The sequence below is a fragment of the Lonchura striata genome, chromosome 2 (assembly GCF_050655825.1).
Source record: "Lonchura striata isolate lonStrDom1 chromosome 2, ASM5065582v1, whole genome shotgun sequence".
NCBI lineage: Eukaryota > Metazoa > Chordata > Aves > Passeriformes > Estrildidae > Lonchura > Lonchura striata.
Genome location: NC_140704.1, coordinates 120,277,844 through 120,290,748, shown reverse-complemented (window position 1 = coordinate 120,290,748; position 12,905 = coordinate 120,277,844). Strand labels below are relative to the sequence as shown.

The following is a 12,905-nucleotide window of genomic DNA, read 5'->3' as shown; positions in this document are numbered from 1 at the left end:
CAGCAGACCTTCATCGCACCCACTGAAGGTGTAATAAACTGCAGATGAGATGCAGTGAAAGGAAATAGCAACACACATGAGAAAATACAATCTGAATTTTTTATATACATTTTACTGAGCCTTGATTTGGGAGCTAGAATAAATAGTCTAGTAAAACAAGATTTGTAACAAGAGCAAACAGAACACTAAGAATGTTTAAGAAAAAAGAGATTAAAAAAAAAAAAAAAAGCACATAATTGCACAAGAAATAGAATACACAAGTCTATGAGATGCTTATATCTTGCTGCAGTGACTGTGTTTGCTCTTCTCACTTCCACTTCAAAATTTAAGTTACTGATGGACCAGAGAGGGGTGACAGGCATTTGACTACCCTTCAGAATCTTCAGCCTCAAGAAGGACCAACCAGGGAGAGAACAAAAAAGTTTACAAATCAAGAGCAGCACTGAACAGGTATGCAGTGAACCACTGTTTTCCTCTTTTAACAAGGAAACTAGAGAACATCAAACAAAACCAGCAGCTGGTAGGTACAAAATAAAACAAATAGAAGGAAGCAGTTCTTCATACAATGTGTACTTAAGCTGCAGAACTCATTGCACAGTCCCAATGGAAGCCAAGAGTTTACACAGACCAAGAGAAGACTAGATGAATTCATGCAAGAGAAATCCATTAAGCATTACCTATCACTTTTTCCAAGACAATTCTGAGCAGCAGAGCTGTGGAGGCTAAGGGGCTTGCTCTGTTTCTGGATAGCCTCTACCCTGGTTGCTATGAAATAGGATGAGAACCTCTGGTACTAAAAAAGAAAGATGATATTCACAACATGGTTTTAATAGGTGTTGACAACTACGCTACTTCAATAATACACCATTTCCAGTATAACATTTCACCTTCCTTTCATGAAGATACTGTATTTCAGTCCATGTTACCAGTACTTCAAGAATGCGAGTGAGATTACAACACTTTAGAGGACCACAACATGAGGGAGACAAGGACACCCAAAACTGCATTAGAGTCTGCTGAAATTCTACTGATCAAGTATAAAAGATTATCCCTATTCCAACAACAGACAATTTAGAGAGAGTTTATGATCTGGTTGCAACCCTTAAAGGAGTGAAAGAAAAAGAAACAGAAACACTGATAATACTAAACACTGTAGCACATACAGTACATCTCTGGAGGTACTCAGTACCTACAGTGCATTTTAAGTTCATTTTTTTAACAACTGAAAAAAGTATGATTTTAATAAATCAAAGCTGTGTTATACACTGAGTATTAGGAATACCAAACTTTATTACAACAGTCGTTTCATGTTTGAAGGAAAAGACTTAAAAACAGCACCAAGTGGTGAAAAAATTAAAATATTCATACTTTTCCTGATTTAAACAGCAGTTGTAAAAGATAATATCAGCTCAAAGCACTGGCCTGAAGCTTTACAACTGTTATAAAAAGGTACTTAAAATAACTACAACATATTTAGGTTAAGCACTTAAAGGAATTACTGGAAGACTGAATTCAATCCTTGGTTCCAATCCACAAGTCATTGTGCAACATCTTAGCTGCTGAAAACAAACCCTCTCTGTTACCTATAAAGTGGGGACCATGCCTGTCTCCTGAACTGGGGGCACAGAATTTTCCCTCTGCAAATGCAAAGGCACAGCAATTGCTTCTCTAAGCAATGGAAGAACCTAGTCTCTCTGCACCTTCCAGCCTACCCCTGCTTTCTCCAGTCCATGGAAGGTGCTGCTGCCATTCTGTGCTGAGCACAGCCCAAGCTTGAAGGCAGCAGCATATTCCCAATGTAGAACAGACCTTCTGCTAGGCCTCTGTCAGAGACAAAGCAGAACATGCCAGTGGTTTATTTTCAAGGACTCTAAATGATTCAAGTTTTCACAGGTAAAACTCCCATAACCCCCAGATCACAGGCAACATGCAATCTGTTTGTCTTCAGTTTAGTTTAGTCAGGTTAAATACCTGACTTGATATGGAAGAAAAACCTGACAAAAAATGTGAGTCAAAATGGCTACTAGCACAGAGTAGACAGTACACTCTCTGAACTCTTCCTACTTCTAAGCCAAAACTCAGCATATTATGGCAGACTATTTGGCAGAGTTTGTTTAAGAAACTGTATAGGACAAGGAGGAAGCTTATGGTCCCTAAAATCAATACACAAAATACAATTGTTTAGAATTTACTACTAAGAAAAATATTTAAAGGAAGAAGACAAATTTTGAAAAACAGCAGTCTGTACAAACACAGACTCTAAACATTTAAGACAGATTTTTTTTTTTTTAAAGTGCTGAATGTCAGACCAATTCTCCTTTTAAGGATGGCATTTATCTACTTCACAAGAGCAGTAGCAAGACAGAATTAACACTTGGTAAAGAAACAGATCCTCTGCTGAGTGCTGCTTGGTAATCAGCAACTATTACACATCCCAATATGGCAGACACAAAGCACATCACTATGAACCTGGCACACCAGTTTGGAGTAGCACTTTGGGTCCTGGTTTCCAACCACCTGTTCAGATCATGGGCCTTGAAAGGAAGAAAAACCATCCAAGCACTCAGAAATGCATGAACTAAACAGATATTTTTCCTTCTAACACTTCCATGTGTAATTAAGACAGGGAGCATCAAATTCACTCACTGGAAGTGAATATACTTTTTCTTATGATACAGCAGAACTATATGCTCAAAATTTCTCTTGCTCTTTCAGAGCCAGCCTTGTCCATTACCAGCAACAGCAATCATCCCAAAGTGGAAAAATACCCTCCTATTCCAACACCTTGGGTTTTTATTTTTTTCTGAGGCAATGCTTAAGTTCCTTTTAAGCCCTTCCTGTAGCAATGCCTATCACACCAGACACCTCCAAATGTAATCCACTGGAATAAGCAGCCTTTAAATTAAGGTGTTGTAAGGTCATATAGCAACAAGATGATCGGATTAAAGAGGAAGTGGAGTTAAGTTAATACTGAGTCACTATTTTAAGTTCTGTGTTCAAGAAAACAGCATGATAGCCTTTCAAGTACAAACCAGTCTTTGAGCAGGATGGTTGAAGAACTTTTCTATCAAAAAAAAAAAAAAAGCTTTATTTCTTGTGTAAATCTGAACATGAAATGAAGGACAACAACTCATCAGACAGACAAGATCTGGTCCCAGAGACAGATGTTTTACAGCTGTGCTTTGGGCTTCCTAAAGCCCATTAGAGCTAGCACATACAATTCCTAATGTAAACAAGCTGCTTTTAGTAACTACACTATTCACTCTGAACACACACAACGCTAGTCAGGGCCACCACTCCACAGTTTGCACCAAATGCAGCATACAATGCCCATAAGATAGAATCTGTAAATCCCCTCTCTCCTGCACCTCCTGCCATACCCTGTAGACCCTGAAAAATAATTTTTTATATGTAAAGCCCAAGGAAAGGAATCTAGAAGGTGCACTACATGAAGTTTTGGGTTTTTTGTAACTATGGCAAGAATTTACCTTCTGTTAGCACACATACAATTACCTAGATATTGAGAAAAACAGGAAGGACAGCATGGGCTTCCAGTCTTCCACTTGCCAAGAAGCCCCTTTCTGTCACACTGCAGGCAATATACACAAGTAAGCTGACAAAAAGAGCCCGGGCTCTTCAGAAAGCAAGCAGCTTCCAATGCCATGTTGCTTCTATGCTGAAAGAGTCACCTCAAGCTGACAGGTGGATTGAACAAAAGCTGCAGTCAGAATCCCTGACTTTTTGTAAGGTGTTCATTCCTCTATTAAGGAACACACTGTAAACTGCCCATTTCTCTGGAGAGCAGCAAGAGCACAGTATTACAGAAGTGACTAAGCAGCATGTTATTTGACTTGCAATGTACTTTTTTTCCACCAATTTTAACATGCAGGAGTGCATTCATTTCAGTATCAAAAAGCTTAAGACTATGATAGGAAGTAACCACTTCAGCCACCTACTAGGACAAAGCACTCATTCCATCTTGAACCAGCAGGAAAATGTAAATAGTTGGGAATACTCTGAATAATGGAACCCACTGAATTACTGAACTTGATGACGCTGAAACAATACTGACTTGATAAAATTTGAGACAGACAAATTGACTCAAAGCTAATGAATCTAATGGAGGATTTCAAGCTTTAAAAAAACCAAAACAAAACAAACAAAGAACCTCCACCAACCCATAACCAACAACAGCCCCCTCCCCTCCTTTCCTGTGAACAAATTGTTTCAAAGATTAAATACTTCACATTTGAAAGAGCAAACAAGTTATTTATACATTAGTAAATCTTTCAGGCTTTTGTTTTCCTACCTGAAGAGGAAAACTGATTTCTGGTCAGTGGATTATTAATTCTAACCAATTTATAACATGCAATCCATAGCATCAATGGAATAAACAGATTTTAATATCCATTTTAACTTGGGCCAGCACATTTTTCTTTTTGTGTCCTTTGCTTCACAGATGATTACTCTATTTCTCTTTCTCCCATGAAGGTTCCCAGGCAACTGATCCAATCCACTTGCTCACTGCCACCAAAATGAAAAGATGAAAAGGGCTTGCTGCTCTCCAAGCCAGCAGCCCCCCTCATCCTTAGTACCAGCTCTGGTGTTCATCAGATCCTTTTATGAGCTAGTTTGATTCATTACAACAGCAAAATGCTCTCCATTTTACAGACTTATTTTTCTGCCATTTTGGTGAACTAAAGTGGCTCACAGAAGGACCTGACAAGCACTGCTGCCAGAAAAAGCAGCAGAGCCATGTGGTTGTGAGTTGGGGTGCAGGAGGACAAAGGCTGAGAGGAAACTTCTTTCAGAACAATGTCCAGTTAAATTAGCTCACTGCATTTCTCAAACCATACCCTGACTTATAAATTATTATTAGATGGACCAGAAGACAACATTCAACAGCTTTCAGATATCTTCAGAGCTACAAAAAACTTATCATTCAAAAAAAAAAAAAAAAAAAACAAACAAACTCTTACACAGACTTAAGTATAATACTCTATCAGAAGAAAAGAAGTTCTTACAAACATAATATCAAGGATACCCTAGACAAGAAGGGTATTTTGGATAAGCAGAAAACAGCAACTTTTGCCACCAGTATCCAAAATCAACGTACCAGAGGACAGCTGTTACGTGCCTCAGAGAAAGCACCTTGAGGGAAGGAGGCAGTCAAGCCAACAAGGTGGAAGTAGGTGCTACAACTGCCTAGTCCCCAGGTTTTCTGCCCAGTGATTTCTGTCCATGGGTTAATCTGCCTCCCTATGTGATGGATTGCCTGCTGCAGATGTGCTGTTTCACTCCAGAAGACAGAAGTCAAGGTGTAGCAAATGTATCACTCCCACAGCCACATTGAATCGATCTCACTATTCAAAGTTCATTGCCAACCTGGAGGCTCCTCAGCACAGAAACAGCTGCTTCCAGCAGAAGAAAAAAAGCACTCTGCCCCAGAACAGCCCCAGTGTTACACCTTGTGAAATTAGAGAAGGGATTTTTAGCCTTCCTGACCCTACCAGCTTCCCACCTAAAATCTTAACGCTGGGCAGCCACAGAACACACCACCAAATGCCAAGTGATGACACACAGGCACACAAAGGAAGACAGCAGCAGATCCCAATAGCCCCACCAGGGGACAAGTTCAGACACACAGCCTGCATCCCAGCTGACACAAATATCCACCTCGAAGAACCTCTCCTAGTCCAGTTCCTTAGACAGCCAAAATCTGCATTGCCCAACCAGCCCCATACTGCACAGTCCAGTTGTGCCACTGGTCATGCGACAATCTCAGGAAAGTCACATGTGAAGCAGTGACAAGCCAAAGGGTGTCCATTCAGAGAGGCAGGCAGAAAGGCAAGAGTCCTGGTTTCTTCTGAGAGAGGAGACAGAGAAAGGTGTAGAAGAGAAAGAGATTAAGGAGATTAAGGAGATTTTAAATCACAGCATTAGGGAAATTTCTTATGAGAACAGCAATGGAAGCATTTTCTTTCACCTGCCATATTTTGTGTAGCCAATTTTTTAACCTCACAAAATTAAGTAGTCATGGGGGTAGAAAGGGGTGTGAGGCCTTAACTTACTTCTCTGAGAACTCACTGTTCAAGAATTCAGTCACCTTAACCACAGCATTTCTCTAATTCTAGCCATGGTAAGTGAAAAGCCTCACAAACACCCTCCTTCCATTTTTCTTTTTTTTTTTTTTTTTTTAAATAGTTTCAATGCAACATCTAATAAGCTCAACTTCTAAGACTACTATGCACTACAAAGATCCTTGGACCCAAGCTGTAAGATATGTTTCTGTCCTAGTGCTGCCTGTAACAAGCTGAAACTTCCAACAGCCATACCATTTCTACAAAACAGCCCCTTCCTTCAGCATGGCTGCCACAAGGTTCAAATCCTGTTTGAACTGTGAAAGTATGTTCACCAAGAGTCACTTCTGTGAGAGAAAACAGCATGGGCTGGGGAATACTGCAGAACTGTAGTAAGGAGAAATGCAGGTGAAATAGGCAAATTTTTTTCAGTAACTGCTGTAAAGATTACAACAGAATTAAAGAAGCACGTTTCTCTTACTTCTGTACAAAGAAAAAGAAAAAAATGAATATGACAACATACCTTTGTAGAGATCAATACAGAAATAAGAGGGAAGTGAAGCTGAAGCCTGCTTATTCACTTCCCCTCAACGAAAGAGTGATGATTAAAGTAAAGATGAGTGAGGCTGTACTCCACTTATAGAGCTGAGTGAATGCAAAGCACAGCAGACACCTCACAATGGTACTGATAAATAAACTGAATTACTTAGCAGTTCTCTCCCAGACTAACATCCTGAGGCAGTCCAGAAACCCCTATTTCACTCACTTTCTGAATGATTCCTTCCTAAATCAAGAGAGATAGTAAGCTGTGCACTATAAACTCTCGCTTTAATTCTTCATGGTTAAAAGAACTCAAAGCAAAAACTATACTCTTAGTGAGAGTCCCCTCATCAGAGTTTAAAGGAATCTCTGAACTGACATAGGCTCTGGTTATTATGTCCGAGGGCCTTCCTTTAAGCCATCCTGACACAACTACACCACCCTGTGAAGCTGCCTGCTCTCTCCAGAAACTAGCAACATAGTCCCAGTACCTTTCAAACCAAGAACTGGAGATGATGAGCTGCCTGCTTTTTGCCTTGCAATAAACCACTAAACCCAACAAGCAGCTACTTCAATCCAGAAGCAGCACAAAGCAGAACACATTCTAAAAAATCGAAAGGACTTGTCTAGATATATACCAGACAGTTGAGACAAAAAAATATAATCATCATCTTAGATCTCATGTCAAGACAGTAACTGCAGTTATGGTTGTTTCAGTATTTCTTATCCTCTATGAGAAAACAATAAACATTAAAATACAGAACTTCAAGTAGGAGGATACTTGGGATGCCTAATCCTGGACAGACTCTCCTGTCCAGGAACAGGTAAGGTTTTGAAAACATTTTTTACACCCTGAACAACTAATTAACATGCATCCTTGAAATTTACCAGTCTCTCATCGTCATGCACTTTTATCTCAGCTTTATCAGAATTAGTTCTGAACATCTGTTAGCCTCATCACTACTCTCCTTCTCTCAATCCTCCTTCTATCAAGCATTACAAACCAGGTCAGTTGTATTGCTTTTCTGGCTGTTAATCTTCAACTTGAAGAAATACTAAACTGCCTTTCTCTACAATACAGACTGACACATGCTTTCCTGCAAGACATTTTACCAAGTAGCATTTCAGCTTTGGATTTCAATCTCAACAGCTACATTGATGGATCCTCTTTGAAGCAAAGAATATTTTCTCATAACTTGTCATCAACTCAGATTTCCCACTTACTAGCTCATCCAAGTTAATACCTAAGACTTGAACTGAGTTTCTCAGTTTCTATTATGTAAGAGCTTGTTTCACATTTCTCCCAGAACAGCACTACCTACCTCAGTGCTTTCTGTGATGAAGACTTTCTCCATGTTTTGTCCTATTACTGATGTCTAAACTTCTAAAACTCCAGCTTTCAGCTCAGCTTTAGTCTTTACCTGAAGTCTCTCCCAAAGAATGACCAGTATTCCTTTGCACATAGTGACTAGCCACTTAACAAATCCTGTTTACCCTGTAAATAAATCCATAGGCTTCCTATTTTAAGATCAAGGACAAAAGTGCCTTTATTAAAGTCTTCCTTGGCCTTGCTCCATGTTCTGATCTGCTTTACCACATAGGTCACATAGTTCCTGGTCTCCAAAACTCCCCTATTTCTTTCACAGTCAGGAGCTGTTCCCCACACCCCAAACTTCCCTGCTTGGCAAAGGATAGCCCCACAATGGCTATGTCCATTTCAAAATTGTCATGGAATTAGACCCTCCCCACTCACAACTATTCAGTGCATAGAGCAAGAGAAGCCACTACAGCTCTATCTATCCACTATTAAAAGATGGGGGAATGTCACTTTCACAAAAACAGAACTTGAAACAAGAGGATTTTCCTCTTGAAAGGGTCATGAAGAACCTTTGGGAAGCTGCCAGCACACTGCAGCAGCCCCCTGCTCTGGCTGTCTGCTGCCACCCATTCTCTTGCCATGACAGCATCCAGGGACTAACATGAGACTTCATCAAGCTTTGGTGCAGCCAGCCAGCCCTCCCCACACCAGTTAAGGCATCCTCCATGGTTTTGGTAGAAAGCAGCATTAGGAGCTGAAACACATGTTTATTTTGCCACATATCCTAATTATGTAGGGCTGGCAAGAAAACACAACTCCATTAAGCAAACAGAAAGCAGTATGAATTGGAAAAAAGATTAAAAACTCAACAGGAAAGGCACAACCTGAAGAGGAACAAAATCTATGGGAAAGCTGGGGGGAGGGGAGTAGAATGGGCAGGAAGAAGGAATAAAAAGTTTTGTTTTCAGAGCAGGACTGCGTCTGCTGCACAGAAGGAATCCTACTTTGTACATCTGATGTACACCTCCACAAAATGTTTTAAGTGACACTTGCTTTGTAGATAGAGATCAAAATAAACTGTGGGGAGGTCAATTTCTTTCAAAATCACCAAGAAATGTTAAAGCTAGCTACCTGTTGAAGCTCTAGCAGTAAGCAGAAAGCTCGGCTGAACAGCTTAAAAAGTGGCTCAAGGACATTAAAATAAAGTGTTTCCAAAACTATCCATTGTTGCAATCCATCACTAGATTTGCCAGCTACTCCTAGGCAGGTAAATGGCTGCATTGCTCTCCCCAAACACAAGCTCATATTTAAATTAAACCTGAACAGAATAAGCTCCAGATCAGGACCATGTAAGTGAAATTTTATTTTCCCCCCAGAACAATTAGGAAGAGGGCAGACATTTTGGCTGCAATGATTTTTTCCAGACAATTGATTCCCAAAGTTATTTATTCCCCACCATTCCCCTCAAGGCCCTCTCGTCACAGTAACTGTCTATGTCAGAGGAAGGCTGGACTCAGCTCTCATGAAAGCCAAGCAAAACCACACCCAAAATAGCTATATAGGTCACTACAGAGCAAAGGGAGCCCTACATCATGCCAGCAAGGGCTTCTGGTTAGTTCCCACATGGCAATAAGCTTTCAAAGTCATGTGTTAAAATGTTTTACTAAAACAGTAGCTTATATGGTAATTAGCACCCTTTTATTGAGTTTCAACTTTTAAAAGAAAATGCTTAAGTTGTATCCCTCATTTTTTTTCTTTTTTTTTAAAGGAGAGTGCATTTAGCATAAGGGCAGCAAAACAACCAGAGTGTTTTGAAACAGTTACAAAGCAGCATCCAGAGAAGAAGCCAAGTGGCAGCACAAAGATCCTTGGTTTTGGCTTGGCTTCTTCTAGGTATGTTTACATCTCAGAAAAGTCACAATGTTGGAAGCTAAGAGCTAATCAGCTTTTATATACTTAAGAATACCCTTAAGAGCTTTCTTGTCATATTTGGGCTCTTGAAGTGTGTCCTTTAGGTCACAACCTCCTTTTTATTTTTTGATTCATGCCTTCCAACTTCATTTTCCAAGACAGATTTTTGGTGCATAACTACGTCATAGCATTTCCATGACTGATCTTGGGCAAGATGCGAATCACTGAAAGTTAGTCAGATTGTGCAGACAGAAAGAAATCAGGAGGGAAACTTCCATCAGATTTCAGAATCTCATCAGAACCCTAATAAAAACATGTGATGTTTCTGCATATTGTACCTCACTCCTTCCTCTGAAAGTTTTAAAAATTAAATAATAGTTGGAGTTTCCTTTTGCCTTTTTATCACTGCTACAATATAGAAAGTATTTAAGACTTTCTTCCATTAAAATCCAATAGTTTGTATTTGTGCTAATAAGCTATTCAGGGAAACATAAATGATGAGAAATGATGGAGTTAATGTCTGTCTTAATGATGAAGCTTAATTGATAGGTAAATGGTGAAGCTAAATTAATACAGTAACTTTTTTGTTGGAAAAGTGAAAGCTAAAGCCTCACCTATACACAAAAGACTCATTTGTCAGAAACACAGTTTAATTATTTACTAGAATTTGCAGTTTTCTCTTGTATACAGGGAACATTAAAGTAACATAAAATTATCACCCATGTTACTTATGGGCATCAGTTAACCAGCTCATAAATCTGAGCAGTTAGTGATTTGTTCACAGCAGACAAATACATAAGGGTTTGGAAGTGAGGATTTAAGGGAACTGGGGGAAGGAAGACCTTCAGGCACACACACACCACTTGTCACACAGGTGCCTGCACCCTTGCTAGCCGCACACATTTCTTTGAATAATGCCAGACTCGCAAGAGTAAATACCAACCAGCACATTCTAAAGGCTTTCCATCTGAAACTTAATGTAAAAATGAATGGGAAATAAGGGATAGAGGTAAGGCACAAGATTCAAGCAGACACCAGCATTTATTTCCACCCTCCTTCTTTCTGGATACTTTCTCCTACCTCTTCCTTCCCACCTTAGCAACCTCTACCTATCACACCATAAACTACAAACAGAACCAAACCCCCAACAGCCAGCTGCTATAGGATGCCTTGGATATGGCAAAACACAGCCTCACTGCCACACTTCAGCAGCTCTGAGAAAACCTGAGAAACCCCTATTTACTCAGGCCTTTCCAGCTTGACAGAAAATCATGTCCGGGTTGCCTTTGTTCAGGTTTCGTTGTATCCTCACACTGCAGGTTCTCCTGCCCGCAGAGCCGCCATCCGTGGGGCACAGACCTGGCACAGAGCCTCCCTGTGTGCCAGGACAGGACAGACCCGCTGACCACAACACCTCCCATCCATGCCAAGCCCAGAGTGAGCAGCACATCCTTCTTCAGTACCTGCTTGCAGCTTCTCCATTGGCCTGATCCACCTGGACTCACAAACAACTCGTTCCACTCATAAAATCCTAGTATTATTTGAGTGTTAATGGGAAGTACTGCAACCGTTCATCAGAAGCTTTTCAGTTCAAAACAGCAAATAATTCAAGTGGAAAAGAAACTACACTCAGGTTAACTGACCCCTCTGCACGGACAAGGAAACCTTTACAGTGGTCATTTGACACAACTCTTCAGGTTTCTGCATTAACCAAACCCAAAAGAAACTGGTCACAACTGAAATCTACCATCATTGCACAGAGTTGTGATTGCAATAGAGAGTGTTCCACTAAACCTCATTTTTACTGATATTGTTACAGTGCAAAATCCCTAGAAATTTTTATTTTCCTAAAAGAACTGTGTGATCCTTGCCTGCTATCAAAACTTTCCTTCATTACGGAAGAGGTGACAAAATAAATTTGGGTTACAAATATGAGGATTTTTCCCCTGTTTAAGTAACCTAACCAAGATTTACAAGCAATAACAGAAATGTCATCACATTGTTAAATAGTCAGTAAGATATTTGGTCAAATATGATTATCCAATTAGTATCAGCGAATCAATAATTGAGTTACACTTGCAATCACAAGCATTTCATACTTTTCTAAGAGCCTGTGCAATAGCTTTAATAATGTTCTTAATAAAAAGTTCTTAGTAAAAACAGCTCAAAAGAGACTAAAAATAAGCAGTTCAAGTCAACAGAAAGTCAGGACAAGATGTGTAAATCTGTGGCATTAACCAGTACTTTAGTAGGAGAAATTTTGTTCTGCAAAACTGTTTCAAAACTTCACATTATGTCTAAGACCAAAAATAATTACTTTTTCCAAGCAGCTGTGGTTTTAACCTAGAGGAAAATAGTACACTATCATAAGGATCTCTGCAAAACCCTGAGCACATTTACAACACCAAACAAGATGAAACAAGCAATATTCCCAACTTTTGGTAGCCGGAGATAGGAAAATATACAGAATGTAATTGTTCTGATCACCTGTTACTTACAAACGTCAGAAAGAAATGGTTAATTTTCCCCCAGACTGCATCTTATTTTAGAAGTGATTACCAGAATTTTTCTGCTGCTGTTATAAATGCAGACCTCTTAAAACGAGCTCTCTCTAACTATCACCTCACCATTAAGTTTGTAAGCAACCTGGACATCTAAAATACAATCTATACTGAGAAGCGCGGAGTTTCCATTATTATTTTTATTTTGTTAATAAGAAAAAAAAAAAGTATTGGAAACTTTCACGGTAGAAACTAGAGAGCTTGGAAGTTCCTCTCTTAGCAGTGCCCAGCAATGGAAAGTGTACTGCATACGTGCCCCAAGCATCCAGCTACATTTAGCTTTCAGCCTTTTTATTATCATTGTCAATGAATGGGCCCCAGTCAAATTAAAGCTGCCATTTTAGGTTAAAGACTGGAGAGCCTCTGTTGTGCAACAGCGAGACAAAAACACTCCAAGCGACAGATGCAGCACTCTCATTGGAAAATGATAGATTTTAACTTTTATAAAAAAAAAAAAAGAATAATAATTACGGATCATGCTTTTTAATATGAATT

At 39.6% G+C, this 12,905-nt stretch overlaps 1 protein-coding gene across 9 annotated transcripts in view; it reads right to left on the bottom strand.

The window, feature by feature from the left end:
• Nucleotides 1-12,905, bottom strand: part of CHD7 (chromodomain helicase DNA binding protein 7) — a 145,129-nt gene that overhangs the window by 116,944 nt on the left and 15,280 nt on the right. The gene's annotated exons all lie outside the window — the stretch shown is intronic.